This window comes from Heterocephalus glaber, unplaced genomic scaffold, assembly GCF_053883595.1.
Source record: "Heterocephalus glaber isolate CG9 unplaced genomic scaffold, H.glaber_assembly_v1.0 deba00001454, whole genome shotgun sequence".
NCBI lineage: Eukaryota > Metazoa > Chordata > Mammalia > Rodentia > Bathyergidae > Heterocephalus > Heterocephalus glaber.
Window position 1 is genome coordinate 11,670,980 of NW_028258303.1, and position 16,639 is coordinate 11,687,618.

Here is a 16,639-nt window from a genome sequence, read left to right on the forward strand (position 1 = left end):
GAAACAGCAAAGACTTCCCCAGGTTGAACCCCAGTGATCTGAAGACGTATACTCCAGGACCTGTGTTAAGTTTTCATAACATCTGCTATCAAGTACAAAAGAAGAGTGACTTTTTATATGGCAGAAAACCAGTTGAAAAAGAAATACTATGAAATATCAGGTAGGTGCTTAAACTTTTCAAAAGAGCACTTTATTAGCTGCTCAGCTTTGCTTGGTTTTCCTTTTATACATAAGCTGCTGCTGTTGCTGTGAACTTTTTTTTTCTTTAAATTCTTTTATTGGTACATTTTAGGTAAACAATACATTTACATTTATCATTGGGTGCTTGTACCTGTACATGATGTATCTTGTTTCTTATTTTTTTCCGCATTACCTGTATGCCCTTCACCCCTTCACCCTGCCCTATTTACATAGACTTTGTTTTCATTTTTTTTCTTTTCTCATACTTTTTTCCTTGCCCTCCTTTCCTTTCCCCTTCCCCTCCCACCACCCCTACCCCTTTGGACCATTTCTTCCTATTTCAAATTATCAATTATTCACTTTAATCATTTCAATTCTTATTTACACTTTCAGTTTCTCACACTAGTGAAATTATTTGGTATTAACACAGGTGTGTCTTATTTATTTCACTTATGAGTATGGCCTCAATGTGCATCCATTTAGCTTTAAATGACTCTAGTTTCTCATTCTTTATGGCTGAGTAGTACTCCATTTTATACACAAAAGCCACATCTCCTTTATCCAGTTTCCAGTTGATGGGCACATGGGCTGTTTCCAGGTTTTAGCTATGACAAACTGGGCCGCTATAAACATGGGTGCACATATATCACTGTGGTATGATTCTTTTAATTCTTTTGGGAAGATCTCCAGCAGAGGAATAGCTGGGTCAAATGGGACCTCTAGCCCTAGTTCTTTGAGGTATCTCCATACTGATTTCCACAGTGGTTACACCAGTCTTCACTCCCACCAACAATGGAGAAGGGTTCCTTTATCTCCACATCTGACCAGCATTTGTTATTGGTTGATTTCTTTTTGTGTGTGTGTGTTAAATTCTTTTATTGGTACATTGTAGGTATACAACACGATTACATTTCTCATTGGGAATTGTACCTTTACATAATGCATCTTGGTTCTTATTTTTTCCCCATTCCTAGCCCTCCCTTCACCCATTCCACCCTTCCCTATTTACAAAGACTTTATTTCCATTTTTTCCATTTCTCATCATTTTTCCTTTCCATTCTTTCCTTTCCCCTCCCCCTCCCACTACCCCTACCCCTTTGGACCTTTTCTTCCTATTTTACATTATCGATTATTCATTCTAATCATTGGTACATTTTAGGTATACAATATAATGACCTTCGTCATTGGAAATTTGCACCTTTACATAGTCTCTCTGGGTTCTTATTTTTCACCCTTGCCCAACCCACCCTTCAACCTCTCCAGTCCTCCCTATTTACAAAGATTTTGTTCCTATTTTTCCATTTTCTCATATTAATCCCATTCCCTTCTATCCTTTCCCTTAGCCCTCCCACTTCCTTCCCCTTTGCCCCTTTTCTTCCTGTTTCACATGACCTATTATACATTTAGTTCTTATTCACACTTTCAGTTTCTCACACCAGAGAAACTATTCGGTATTTATTCATGTGTGTCCTATTGATTTCACTTAAGAGTATCACCTCAATGTGTATCCACTTAGCTATAAATGTCTCTAATTTCTCAGTTTTTAAGGCTGAGTAGTACTACATTTTATTAAAAAACCACATTTTCTTGATCCAGTCTCCAGTTGATGGGCATTTGGGCTGTTTCCAAGTTTTAGCTATTACAAACTGTGCTGCTATGAACATGGGTGCACATATATCACTGTGGTATGATTCTTTTAATTCTTTGGGGAAGATCCCCAGCAGTGCAATAGTGGCGTCAAATGGAACTTCCAGTCCTAGTTCTTTGAGGTATCTCCATACTGATTTCCACAGTGGTTGCACCAGTCTACACTCCCACAAGCAGTGGAGCAGGGTTCCTCTTTCCCCACAGCCCCACCAGCATTTGTTATTGGTTGATTTCATGATAGCAGCCATTCTTTCTGGAGTGAAGTGGAATCTCAGCGTTGTTTTCATTTGCATCTCTCTAATGACCAGTGATGTTGAACATTTTTTCATGTATTTATTTGCTATTTCTACTTCTTTGTCTGAGAAATGTCTGTTCATTTCAGATGTCCATTTTTAGATTGGGTTTTTAAATTTGGGAGGTCTGATCTTTTTAAGTTCTTTATAGATTCAAGATAGTAGACCTTTGTCTGAGGAAGAGCAGATGAAGATTTTTTCCCACATTGTGGGTTGTCTCTTCACACTGCTGGTGGTTTCTCTTGCTGTGCAGAAGCCTTTTAATAAGAAGAGATCCCACTTGTTGATTGTTTGTGCTAGTTCATGGGCAACTGAGGTTTTGTTCATAAAATCTTTTCCTACACCGATGTCTTCAAGGGTTCTACCTAACCTCTTTTCCAACTGGTTCAGAGTTTCTATTTTAATATTTAGATCTTTAATCCATTTTCATTTTAGTTTAGTGCATGGTGAGAGATACAGGTCTAGTTTTCATCTTTGGCAAGTTGAAGCCCAATTTTTCCAGCACCATTTATGAAAGAGACTATCTTTCCTCCAGTGAGGGTGTTTAGCTCCTTTGTCGAAGATGAGATGGCTGAGTGTGTCTGGCGTTGTTTCTGCATCTTCCAATCTGTTCCACTGGTCCTCAAGCCTGTTTCTTTGCCAGTACCATGCTGTTTTTATCACAGTAGCTTTGTAGTAGAGTTGCAGGTTGGGGATTGTGATACCCCCTGCCATGTCTCTGTTACCTAGAATTGCTTTTGCTATTCTGGGTCTCTTCTTGCTCCAAATGAATTTTTGGATTGTTTTCTCGAGGTCTATGAAGTATGCTGCTGGGATCTCAATTGGAATTGCATTAAATCTATATAGCAGTTTTGGAAGTATGGCCATTTTCACTCTATTAATCCTTCCTACCCAGGAGCAGGGGATGTCTGTCCATTTTCTGATATCCTCTTCAATCTCTCTTTTCAGAGTGCCATAGTTTTCAGAGAAGAGGTCTTTGATTTCATTTGTTAGGTTGATTCCTAGGTATTTCAGTTTTTTGGATGCTATTGTGAAAGGAATTATTTGCGCTATTTCTCTCTCAGTGAGTCTGTCATTCGTGTAGAGGAAAGCAATTCATTTTTGTGTGTTGACCTTATAACCAGCTACTTGACTGAATTTAGTTATTAAGTCTAGAAGACTTTTGGTGGAGTTCTTGGGGTCTTCTATATAGAGTATCATGTCATCCGCAAATAATGACAATTTGACTTCTTCATTACCTATCTTTATTCCTTTTATTTCTTTCTCTTGTCTAATTGACGTGGCTAATGTTTCCAGAACTATATTGAACAAGAGTGGTGATAGTGGACATCCTTGTCTTGTTCCTGATTTTAGTGTGAAGGATTTCAGTTTGTGACCATTTAGTATGATATTGGCTGTTGGTTTTTCATAGATGGCTTCTGTCAGTTTGAGGTAGAGACCATCTATTCCAATTTTTTTAGGGTTTTTATCATAAATGCATGTTGGATTTTGGCAAATGCTTTTTCTGCATCTATGGAGATAATCATATGGTTTTTGTCCTTGGCTCTATTGATATAGTGTATTACATTGATTGATTTTCATATATTGAACCATCCCTGCATCGCTGGGATGAATCCCACTTGATCAGGGTGTATGATCTTCTTGATGATCTTCTGCATTCTGTTTGCCAGTATCTTATTAAGGATCTTTGCATCTATGTTCATTAGTGAGATTGGCCTATAGTTTTCTTTTTCAGTTGGGTCTTTCTCTGCTTTGGGGATCAAGGTGATGCTTGCTTCCAGGAATGAATTTGGGAGTATTGCTTCCCTTTCAATTTCATTGAAGAGTTTAAACAGTAGTGGCAGCAGTTCCTCTCTAAATGTCTTGTAGATTCAGCAGTGAAGCCATCAGGGCCCGGGCTTTTCTTAGTTGATAAGGTTTTAATTACATTTTCAATTTCATTGATTGATATTGGGTTGTTCAGAATTTTTAGATCTTTTTCATTCAACTTTGGTAATTCATATGTATCTAGGAATCTGTCCATTTCTTCTGTGTTGTCCATCTTATTGGCATATAGGTTCTGGAAATAGGTATTGATGATCCTCTGGATTTCTGCTGGGCCTGTTGTCATTTCACCCTTTTCATTCCTAATTGCATGGATTTGGGCCTTTTCTTTCCTTTTTCTGACAAGGTTGGCTAAAGGTTTGTCAATTTTGTTGATTCTTTCGAAGAACCAACTCTTGGCTTCATTGATTTTTTGTATTGTTCTCTTAGTCTTCATTGCATTGATTTCTCCTCTGATCTTTATAATTTCCTCCCTTATATGAGCTTTGGGGTTGTCCTGCTCTTCTTTTTCTAGAAGCTTGAGGTTCAGCATCAGGTTGTTTAATTGGGCTCATTCTGTTTGCCTAATATGCATATTCACTGCTATGAATTTCCCTCGTAAGACTGCTTTCATTGTGTCCCGTAGATTCTGATATGTTGTACTGTCATTGTCATTTAATTGAAGGAACTGTCTGATTTCTTCTTTAATTTCCTCTGTGACCCATTGCTTATTCAGAAGTGTGTTGTTCAATTTCCACGTGTTTATGAAATTTTTTGAGTTTCTTTTTTTTTTTTTTGTGCCGGGGATCGAACTGGGGACCTTGCGCTTGCGAGGCAGGCGCCGGAACCACTGCACTAAATCCCTGGGCCAACTAACTGTCTTGGTCACATATTTTCCCCAAGACCTTTTTTTTTTTTTTTTTTTTTAGTGCCGGGGGGATCGAACTTGTTTCCTTGCGCTTGCGCAGCATGCGGCGAAACCACTGAGCTAAATCCCTGGCCCCTTTTTTGAGTTTCTTTTGCTATGGATCTCCAATTTCATTGCACTATGGTCTGATAATATACAGGGGATAACTTCAATTCCTTTGCACTTACTTAAACATGTTCTATGTGTGAGTATGCGATCTGTTTTGGAGAATGATCCATGTGCAGCTGAGAAGAATGTGTATTCTGATTTTGTGGGGTGGAAGACTCTGTAAACATCTGTTAAGTTCATTTGTTCAAGAGTTCAATTGAGTTCTAGTATTTCATTACTTATTTTTAGTCTAGTTGATCTATTTGTGACAGTGGGGTGTTGAGGTCCCCCACTACAATTGTATTAGTGCATATATGACTTTTCATGTCTGTTAGTATTTGTTTTATATAGTTGGGTGCACTAGTGTTTGGTGCATAGATATTTATGATTGTCATCTCTTCCTCTTGGATTCTTCCCTTTACAAGGATGTAGTGTCCTTCTTCATCTCTCTTAATCAGTGTTGGTTTGAAATCTACTTGATCTGCCAAGAGGATAGCTACTCCTGCTTTTTTTCATGTTCGTGTCGCATGGAGTATTGTTTTCCACCCTTTAACTTTCAGTCTATGAGTTTCCTTTTGAATTAAGTGTGTTTCTTGTATGCAGCATATTGTTGGATTTTGCTTCTTGACCCATTCTGCCAGTCTATTTCTTTTGATTGGTGAATTGAGACCATTAACATTGATAGTTATAACTGAAACGTTTTGACTTGTCATTGCCATGACTTTTTCTTTTTGCTGGGTTCTCCCCCTTCACATTTAATTTCTTGTCATGGCGGATGGGTTCATTCTGCTTTGCTTCCTGGCGTTGTGATCCTCAATGTCTGTTCCTAGGATATTGTGTAAAATTCTTTGGAGTGCTGGTTTGGTATTCACGAAGTTCCTAAGGTGCTCTTTGTCATGAAAGTGTCTTATTTCTCCATCAATTTTGAAAGATAGTTTTGCAGGGTACATCAATCTGGGTTGGAGGCTGTTTTCTTTTAGGCCTTGGAATATGTCACTCCAAGCTCTTCTTGCCATGATGGTTTGTGTTGAGAAGTCTGCTGTGATTCTGATGGGCTTTCCTTTGTATGTGATTTGTTTCTTTTCTCTGATTGCTTGACGAACTTTGTTCTTCTGTTATGTTTCTGGAATCTTAACAATTATATGCCTATGTGTAGATTTTTTTTGATCAAGGCTATTTGGAGTCCCATATGCCTCACTTATCTGTATGTCAAGCTCTTTTCCCCTGCTTGGGAAGTTTTCTGCCATTATTTCTGTGAAGAGATTTTTTTATGTCATCTCCACTCTCTCCTGTTTCTTCATTGAGCCCAATCAGTCTTATGTTATTCTTCCTTGCATCATCTAGCAGCTGCTGGATTGATTTCTCATGTTCCCTTATAATTTTGAAGCAATTTTTCTTTTCCTGGTCACTAATTGCAATCTTATCTTCTATATGTGAAATTCTGTCCTCACATTGGCTCATTCTGCTGTGTAGACTTTCAATGGAGTTTTTTATCTCCTGGAAATCTATTTGCATCTGTTTTATGGATTCCATTTGTTTCTTATGTTGGGATTCCATCATGTCCCTGAGATCCTCTGTAGATTTATTAATCATGTCTTGCACTAGGGGCACAATTTCTCCTGTTATCTGAGAAATTATTTCTGATTTCATTTTTTCCAGATCCCCTTTTGCTGCCAGTTCAGTGGGTCCAGGTGGTTGAGTATCAGAGTGTTCCATCTCATTTCTCTTTGGGGTTGCTGTAGGTGATCTGGAAGTCTGGTTTTGAGACTTATTTATGTGTTTTCTCATTTTGACTGGGGCGGGGGCCTCTTAGCACCTACACGGATTACCTCTTCTGAGCTGGGATAGGTGGGACAGGGGCTGGGAGCATCGGTAGGGATGGTGACCCAAAAGCCCTTTCCTATGGGCTGGGACCAGTGGGAGGGATGATGACCGGGAAGTCCCTTCCTCTGAACCAGGAGAAGTGGGACTCAGTACCTTGGTCTGGTGGTCTGGTGTCCTCTGCATCTTTGTAGTGTGGAACCAGGTGGCTGCCTGTCTGCAGCGGGGCGATTGGGCATATTCCGCACGACTGGGGACCTTGGTAGGGTGTGGGCAGACCTGCCTGTCTGCAGCGCGCTGATTCGGCGTGTTCTCTAATGTTTGATTTTGATGTATAAATTTATGCAAGAAAAGAGAATGCTGATTTACATTTCATGGTGTCTTCCAATGAATGCCCAAGGAAAAGAGAATTGACAGGATCTTGGTTGAGGAAAGTTCACTCCGTGTATGCTGTTGTTGCCCTTTTAGCTCCCACTATTGATGACAAGTTGGGCTTACAGGTAACACAGACTAGAAATTTTGACGTAACTATCAAAGCAGCCCATTTCAAATTCAAATGTCCGCAAAAGGAATCATTTGATAATCCACAAAGTATATAAATAATTCCTAGCTTTGAGACAAATTTCTGTTTTGAATTATTGGCTGTAAAATTCTGTATGAAAAGTGGTTTTCTTTACCCTGTCCACTTTCTTTGGTTTGATCCAGGTGTGGTGACTTTGTAAGGGAAAAATCAATGCCAGCCTTTTGGCCAGGAGGAAGTGGACAGGAAAAGTGGAACCAGAGAAGGAGGATCTGCCACAGGCTTCACAGTCACCCGAGGTTCATCCTCACAAGAGCAAGGAGGAAGCTACTTTTATAATAGAGGTCAGAATTGCTTTTGGAACTAGTAAGTTTCAACAGATGTACAAGAATGGGAGCAGGTAATGACTTTGGCGACCCCAGATATTTTTAGTACCATGTGCTTTTCTGTAGCAGTCACAGTCTATCCCATTCTGCTTCCTCTATGAAAGATTTGAATCTGATACAGAGGACCCTTGAGTTTTGAACTCAATTGGTTCGCTAGAGCTGGTTGTAACTCAAGTTGGTTGCAAGTGAATACAGCTGAGATCTGGATGTTTCCCTGGGGACACACTATAGACAACAAGAGGCAGATGAATCCTCCATTAACCTAATTAACCCAAGTTGTTCATATATCAGGCTGGTCATAACATGAGGGTCCACTGTACCTGAGCCTGCTGTAATGTTTTGTACCTGAGTATCTTTGATGTCTTGGAGCAAGAGTTGACAAAGTGTGATTCTGGCCAGAGTCCCTTGTTTGCCAGGGTATTAGTTTTAGAATTCATGCCTTCTTTCCTGGATTTTCCTGTAGATAAGCAGAATGGTGATGAGCTTTGATTATCTTAGCTAGGGCTGTGGATGTCTCTGAGTAAAACCTCACTATTGCTCATTAAAAGAAAGTAAAAATAATTACTTAATAAATATTTCCTTTGAGGAGGGCAGCATTATATATTTAGGAACAAAGGAGTCTCAGGAGGCTAGAAAAATAGTCCCACTCTGTAATCTTGGCCAAGTTTCTTAAACATAATCCTCCTGCTTCTTTGAATGTGTGCAACTATACCTCTCTGGATTGTTTTAGGGACTAACTGCATAAATAGCATCTAGCAAATGGTAAGCACTCAATGCCTGTTGTTTCTATAAATAGGGTGAAAACTATTAATATTTGGTTAACCTATAGGATTCTTTACCAAAGGAATTCTGGTATTGAATAAAATTTAATATATGTAAGGAATAAAGTTACAACCTTTTTCTTGAATTTCAGATGTATGGGTGAAGAATTCTTAACAAGTCTGGGCATTGATCTGTCACTATGGGGCTTATGGAAGAATCACTTGGCTTTGGCTGTTGTCATGATTGTTTTCTTCCCAATTGCTTTTCTAAAATTGTTATTCTTTTAAAAAATACTCTTAAATTCCCCTTTAATTTACTGTGAACTACCTTCATATGAAAAAGGACCATTATGATTTCTTTTAAATGTCCAAAGGACGTTTCCTTTTGTGTCTGTCACTTGCCATTACACTACTGCTTAGAAAAGATTAGTTTTAATCAAACCATTAAAAAAAATTAAAATAAGTGGAAGAACCCAAGCCAAAAAATAAAAATATTGCACACAGTGTATTAGATTATCTTGTCAGACAGAAACCACGGGGAAGTAATCTAATGTATTGAATTGGAAAAGGAGAATGAAATTCTAGATAGTCTTGATCGATTACCAATTTCTTTGATAGCAGTTTCCTCATCTTTTAAATGAATATATACGGTAGTATCTTTTAAGTTTTAATAGTCTATGAATCTATGATCTGCTATTCTTTTATAAACAATGAAGATACTAATGTTGTACTAGAAGGATGAAATCTAAAATATGTTGAAAAACCAATGTTACTTCTAGGATTAAAAAAATTCTTGGTGGTAGAAAATGTGTTGGTTAAGCTTATGAAGGTTGATAGAACTTTCTGATGCTTCTCTCTAGGGAACTGTACTATATCAAGTTTGTTTGGGGAATCTTTGGTTCTTGTACCATTTCTGGAATATTCTGGTTCCCCCTTCTCCATTGCAGGATAGTCTTGTGGTTTATAATCTGTGGGTCAGTATCTACTGAGGAACTTTGCTAAGACACATAACACCCAGCTGAATTAAGTCAGCATGGCTCTGGGTGTGGAAGACCCACTTTAAGGAGGATTGTTGTTGGAACAGTATAAAAGGAGAATGGAAGGGAAGGATTTCAGCTGATTTTCCTTCAGAGGAGCTTTGGCTGTTTATCTTTGAAAGAGCTTTGGCTCTTTCTATTCTTCAGGGGAGCTTCAATTCTCGTTTTCATCTTGGACGTCATCTCCTGGCTTCCAGCACATGTGCCTCAGCCTTCTGACACATACCCATCAGCCCTTACCACAGATACTTCAGCTTCCAGCACTGGCCCTGGGGCCTTTCTGGTGAAGATCCTTTCATATCCCATTACATATCCTCTGCTTCCTGATACAGACTTGTATGGGACATTGCCCTGGGCTACAGTCCTTCCACTGGATCCTTTGGGTCTCCAATGTGCAGACAGCCAACAAATGTTTTGCACCCTTTTACATCTGACTCTAGTAAGCATTGATTAATACAATATGTGTACATCCTGCCTCATCCTATCGCATTATCTGCAAAGCTGTTTCCATGAAAAGCTGCTGGACTCAGTAATTTTCTAGATCCTTGCCACTCTGGAAATTCTAGACTTCTGGGACTCTGTTATAACTGTCCCTGCACATATCCTCCAGCTATATGTTCACCACATTATTTCCATATTTCTCACTTTGAACCTTCATCAACAGCAAAGTACTGTATTGAGCACTAATACAAAAGTGTTTTAAAACTTTTTGTTTTGGAATGATCGTGTAACATAAGGTACATTTCAGTGAATTGCTGTGAAGTAAAAACTCATAGCCATTCATCAGTCCAGGTCAAGAAATGGAGCATGACCAGCTCACCACCCTCTACCCAGTCACTTCTCCCTCCTGTCTCCAGGGGATGTTTTGAAAGGGCACTTGTATGTTCTCTGTTGCTATAGCAGAGGATCAATACTGTTCAGCTTTCTGTTCTTGTGTGCGCAAATACAGACTTACAGTTTCCTATCACTTTTTAATAACTTTTAGCTTTCAAATGATTTTAGATTTATGGAAGAGTTGCAAACATATTTGGAACATTCCCATGTGTCCTTTGCCCTTAGTGCTAACATATAGCACATATGAAACAAGATATATTAATCAAAGCTTAGAATTACCAGTGGGACATTACTGTTCAACTGCACATTCTATTCATATTTACTGTTTTGGAGTGATACTCTTGCATTATTTTGCGATCCAAATCAGAACATCACATTGAATCTCGCTCCTTTTTAAAAGCAGTAGTTCCCTAAATAAGGAGACTAACAGGGACACACAATAAAGATCCCCTGTGAGTGTGGTTATCTTGGAATATCATTCAGTGCCTCAGTGATGCTCCCCTGGCTACTGCAACATCAGACTGAGAACATAGCTTTACATTTTTGTTTTTGAGGTTTAAGGGATAGTTTTACTTTGAAAGACACTCAATTAATGCATCATTTCACGACATATCTGTTTTTCTGGTTTACCACATGAAGACCAGGGATAATCATCTTTACATTTTTGATATAATTCCTGCTTTTTTTATGAAGGTAATTGTGCCTTACCCACAGTTGCTGTATAAGTACCATGTGCTAACCCACTGTGTCATTGGTGCTCCAACCCACAGCTGCTTATGGACAAACTTCTCATTACCTAGACAGAAATAGATATCTAAACTTTATACCTAAAATATACCTATCAGGACAAACAAAAGAGCCAAAGTTCTTAATATTTATTTATAAATTATTGAGAGTTTCAATCCTATTTATCCTCTATTTGTATTATAATTGCTTTGCATATATTTTTATTGTGATAAGAAATAAATAATAAAATATATCATTTATTCATTTTTAAATTAATAAAAATTTTACAAAGTGTGAATTTATTTTCCATAAGACAGAAAACAAAATCTTGGCTTATAAAAATTTGCTTAAGATACATACATATTCTTAATGTATTTTGTTTTTATTTTCTTGGATGTCAAAGCTAAGATATAATGGAGATTAATTAATTTAGTTTAAAAAGAAAGAAACCACAAAAATAAACGAAGTGCTAGATAAACGTATACTCCAGTTATCCTTCTTGGGCTATCAACCAAGTCTGGGAGAAGACTGTTGCTAGGGAAGGCTCCTGGTTATGTTGAGGGCAGGAATAAGAAAGCAAAAGAAAGAGGAAGTGCTCATACCTCTTTCTTTGTATTAAAATCATGCTCCATGGTTGTTAGCTTTGCTTTTCATTAACATCCATAGCATCTATGGATGTTTGAAAGTAGCATCATTCATTTATGAGATGTCTTGCCTACTCCAGTGTGTGCTCAATGATCTGTAGGAAAGAACTGTCAAGGTGACAGAGGCTGTAATGGGTCCTGTGGCTGCTTGAGCTGTCACCAACACTGCTGCATTGACAACCATTGCAGATACCCGAACAGTAGGGTGTGATGTTGAGCTCTCAATTTGTCCTTATATTCAAGGAGACCAGACCATCTAGCAACTTGTTGGCAGCTAATGATATAAAATAATAGAATGATTTCTATAGTGTTTGTAGGAATCACTGTCTTGGACTGTAAGTCCTAATGGAGATGTTTTCCATACAGACTTCTAAAAATATTAAGGATGGCTCTTTTTGCTCTTTAGTGACAAAGTAGTTACGACAAAGACCATTATGGCCTACTAGGTAAAAACTAAAAGATTTACTATCTGTTCCAATTATATGAAATTTCCAGACCAAGGCATTAAACCAATAGCATTATTTCTCAGTTATTAAAATAGGTTCATGAACCAAATATCACTGCCTTTTAAACTTACCATTTCCAATAACTCACTTGCAGAATTTATGCTTCCTGTATCTGTTGCTGTTATCTCTACTGGGTTAGAAGTTCCAAATTCTAAATAATAGGGAAACATGTGTGTCTGGAAATTCAGTGTTATGGCTTGTGTCTAGATGTCCCTCTGAAACCTCATCCAGTCATAGATGGGGCTTTTTCAGAGGTGGCTGAATCTAGAGTGTGGATTGATTCATGGGACAATGTTAGGATTAAGGATGCTAGGATTAATGGTGTGTGATTACTAAATCAGTCCACTGATTGGTTTGGCACCACCCTAGTGCTGGTATCCTGGATACAATATAAAGGATAGAAGGATGCTTGTCTTGTCTCTCCTTGCTTTGCTACCTTCTGCCCACCATGAACTGTTTCTCCTCTGCAATGCCTGTCTACCATGCCATCCTGTCCTGGAGTCAGCCAATGGTGGACTGAAACCTCTACAAAGTGTTAGCTACATAAACCTTCCCCTTTTAATTTTGGATGTTGAGTATTTTGTCTCAGCAATGAGAAAGAAGTACCTAAGATATTCAGTAAGGGTTTCACTGACTAACAACTTCTGCCATTTGGTTACTTTGGGATTTCCACACTTTTGGAACAGTGACAAAGAAAGGAATTAAAATATTGTCATTCTGAAGGCTAGGACTGCTGCTGCATAATGGGCCAGAAAAGTGACAGAGGTACCTTGGTGTTTCCAGTTCTATATTCTGATATGGGTACAGCAACCAAGGCTCTGAGCCCTCAGGATGGACATTACAATATTTATCACTGTGTCAGGTAAGCAGCTGAGTGCAGCTGCAGTATTGACTGAGAATGATGGGACTAGAAATAAAGGGAAGAAGTACAAAATAGGAATCACAGCCTGTGACACAGCACCCATAGCTATTTGCACTATAACTCTTGTGTTTTCTAGATATTAAAACTGGCCTCTCCCTCAGTGTCCACAGTGGACTTAAAGTGGTCATATGTGGATCTGAGAGGTGAGAGGGGTGCACTGAAGTGGTGCTCTCTGTGCTCTATCATGTCTCTTCTGTGCACCGCCACTTTTGGGTGCAACTGGTGGGTAGTCCCATGTGAGCTGAGACCACATCAGGCCTGCACCACATACCTCCCCTCTTTCTGCCCTTAGGCTTCTCCACAGCTGAAAGAAGCTCAACTTGGGTGCACTTGTAGCCTGGTAGTGCAGGGATTAACAGCTCACAACCACCAGGGATCAGAGCAAGGGGATAAAAGCCCCAGTCTAATCTATTTTTCTGCCAGGGAGTCATGGGATGCATTCCTTTTTGCTGTAGGGGGAGAAACTGAGCTTCTGTTGTTCTCTGGAGAGCAGCCTCATATGTCTGGGTGAAAGTATTTAAACACTTGGGTCTTGGTACACGAGTCCTGCTTCATACCTACAGAGGAACTCCTGCAAAGTATTATGTATGTTCACATAGTTTTGATACAGAGGCATTAGAGCCAACTCTTCACTATAGAAATTAATAAGTAAAATATGGTGACTGCATGCTAGAAAATACCACACAATCCTAAAAATAACTTCAAAGAGCTATGGAAGACATACACTTTATTAGTGTAGTATAAGAAAAAAACCATGATCTGTTTTTAGAAATTCACTTACATAAGCACATACACAAGATTTATTTTAATATATACCCAAAATTGTCAGAATGGGCCCCTAGGGATTAAATGGAAGAAATGGTATAGCCTGGAAATAGAAAAGAAGATATGATACTGGTAGACAAAACAAAATTGTCTAGGGAGGAGGTGTTGGAAGGTGATGCTAGGAGGTGGGGCCTGGGTGGAAGTGGATCACTGAGGGTGTGACCTCAAAGGGTAAATTTTTTGCTCAATTTCTCTTTTTCTGCTCTCTTTCTCTGCTTCCTGGCTGCTGTGAGATAAACAGCTTTTCTCTATGATGCACTTCCATTGATTTATTTCTGCATTGGAACCACTCACCCATGGAAAGATCTTCTAAATCCATGACTAAAATAGATCTCTCCTCCTGTAAATTACATTGTTATGGCTTGTGTTTAGTTGTCCCCCCGCTCCCAAAGTTTCATGTGGTCATAGGTGAGGCTTTTCTTTTTCAGAGGAGGCTGGATCAAGAGTGTGTGATGCTGGAACTGATTCATGGTACAATGCTACGCTCAAGGGCACAAGGATAAGGATGTGTGTGCTACCTCCTCTAAGTAGTCTGGATAAAATAAAAAGGGAAGAAGTGGGGGCCTGGGACTTAGTTCAGTGGTGCTGCCACCTGCCTCACAAGTGCAAGGTCCTGAGTTTGATTCCCAGTACCAAAAAAATTTTAAAAATAAATAAAAGGGAAGAAAGATGCTGTTAAGATCCCTTGTTGCTTTTGCTTGCTTTGCTACCTTGAGGGTGCCATGAACTGGTTTTCCTCTGCTATGCCCCTCTGCCAAGCCACCCTGCCTTGGAGCCAGCCAACCTCTACAACTTTACACCAAATTAACCTTTTCTCCCCTAATTTGTGGTGTAGGATATTTTATTTCAGCCACAAGAAAAGTAACTAACACATGTATTGTGGGGGGCCTTGTCCCCCCCCCCCCGCTAGTACTCTTGAGTGCCTTTTACGGGCATGTCTAAGCCTGCTGCAAGTCTACCCGGCAACAAGGAAGTAGCCCCAGCACCCTCCCCTTGCTCCCTCCCTCTAGCCCTACGGTATATATGCTGTAGCAGCTTCCACAATAAACGAGACTTGATCAGAAACCTGTCTTGTCTCCATCTCTCATGTCCCCTGTCCTTTGTCATTCTCACTCCCCCTCTAGGGTCTCCATTGACTTACCCGCGGGCCGGGACAATGTATTAGGTATTTTATCCCAGTGATTAAAAAGTGACTAAGTGACTAATACAGACAGCCTTGTTTGTTCTTTCATAAGTCACATAATAAATATTTACTGAACCACTATATTCCCATATGGAATACATGTCTATATATAGTGTATATTATAACATTTACTGTATATTATGCACTATAGGGTAATGCAGTACATACTGAGGATAGCATCATAAGGAAAACAGAATTTAACCTTGCCTTCACGAAGATTCCAATGCCTTGTGAGGAAAATAGACATCATTGAATTCATCACTGAGTAGCTGCAAAACACAGTGCTGCAAAGCAAGAGCATGAAAAAGAGAGACTTGATACACTGGGTGCAGTGCTTTGAGAAGGTCTCTTGAGAATAAATGTTGGAAATATGAACCTTTACCACTGAAGAAGGGAAAAGTCAGGAAGGGGAAAGAGCTCTAGCTGAATGACAGCAGCTAGACTATGGAGCATTTACCCTGCAGCAGGGCTGTCCTGAACACTTTCCATGTATTATCCATTAACATGTACAACCAGTCTGTAAGGGAGGTACTATTACTTTTCCCATTTTGTACACACAAATAAAGTCCTAAAAAGAAGACTTTGTAAAGTTAAACAAAATAGTCTAGCAGTGCTGAGACTGAAACTCAAGTCTGTATCCTTTCTTCGAAATGTTTTTGATATTACTCTTTTTGCTACCCCCCACTATATTCCTCTTTGCAGAGGCCTTTTTTAACTCTAAAATATATTGTATAAAATTCAAATAGGATTCTACAAAACAATTTGGAATAAGCACAAAATTCTACTAGTTTGTGTTGACTGCTGAAATTTGAAGAGCATTTTAGAGTTCTGCACACATAGTAATTAGTGCAAAATATCTGAGAGGTAGACAGCATAGATGAGCTAAAGTAATAAAATTACTCCACTGTTCATAGGTAAATATATTAGCATTGAATTTGTATTTGACTATCCTTTTGTGCAAATATATCATAATACATGTTTTTCTAAGTGAGAATACACATATTTTCCTTTTTTATGACTTAGTGGAGAAAATACTTCTTCACAAAATTGGTACAAAAACTATTAATTATGACATCAGTTTGGTGTTTACAAAAATATTTGTTTCTTCCTTTGATTTAAAGAGCATATGGTTTTGATCATTTTCCATGACACTCACTTTGAAGTTGAATCTGATTTGGTCCAGCAGAAAGCTGAAATAGAACTCTCAGTTATTACCAGTAATATAGAATAATCTCTACTCATAATTTCACTTAGTTTCTACTAAAAAATATACAGTAAGATGGCAATAAGAAACGCCAAGATAGCATTATTTGTCATTTTTCCATATCAATATTACTCTATTGAAAATAATTAAAATAAAGAGTAGATTGTTATATTTTTTAATATTTTCTTTTGGTTTTTTTGAGATAAGACTTCTCTATATACAGTGCAGGCTGTCCTTGATCTATGTAGCCCAGGCTGACCTTGACATTGTGGTGATCCTCCTGCCACAACCTCCCGAGTGCTAGGATAATAGGTGTTTACCACCATGTCTAG

The 16,639-nt window shown here is 38.7% G+C and overlaps 1 pseudogene across 1 annotated transcript in view; it reads left to right on the forward strand.

The window, feature by feature from the left end:
- LOC101699202 (broad substrate specificity ATP-binding cassette transporter ABCG2-like) overlaps positions 1-16,639 on the forward strand; it is a 66,254-nt pseudogene continuing 49,615 nt past the window's right edge. The window contains exon 1 of the transcript XR_015452866.1: positions 1-160. The product of XR_015452866.1 is annotated as a broad substrate specificity ATP-binding cassette transporter ABCG2-like (transcript). The remainder of the gene's footprint in view (positions 161-16,639) is intronic.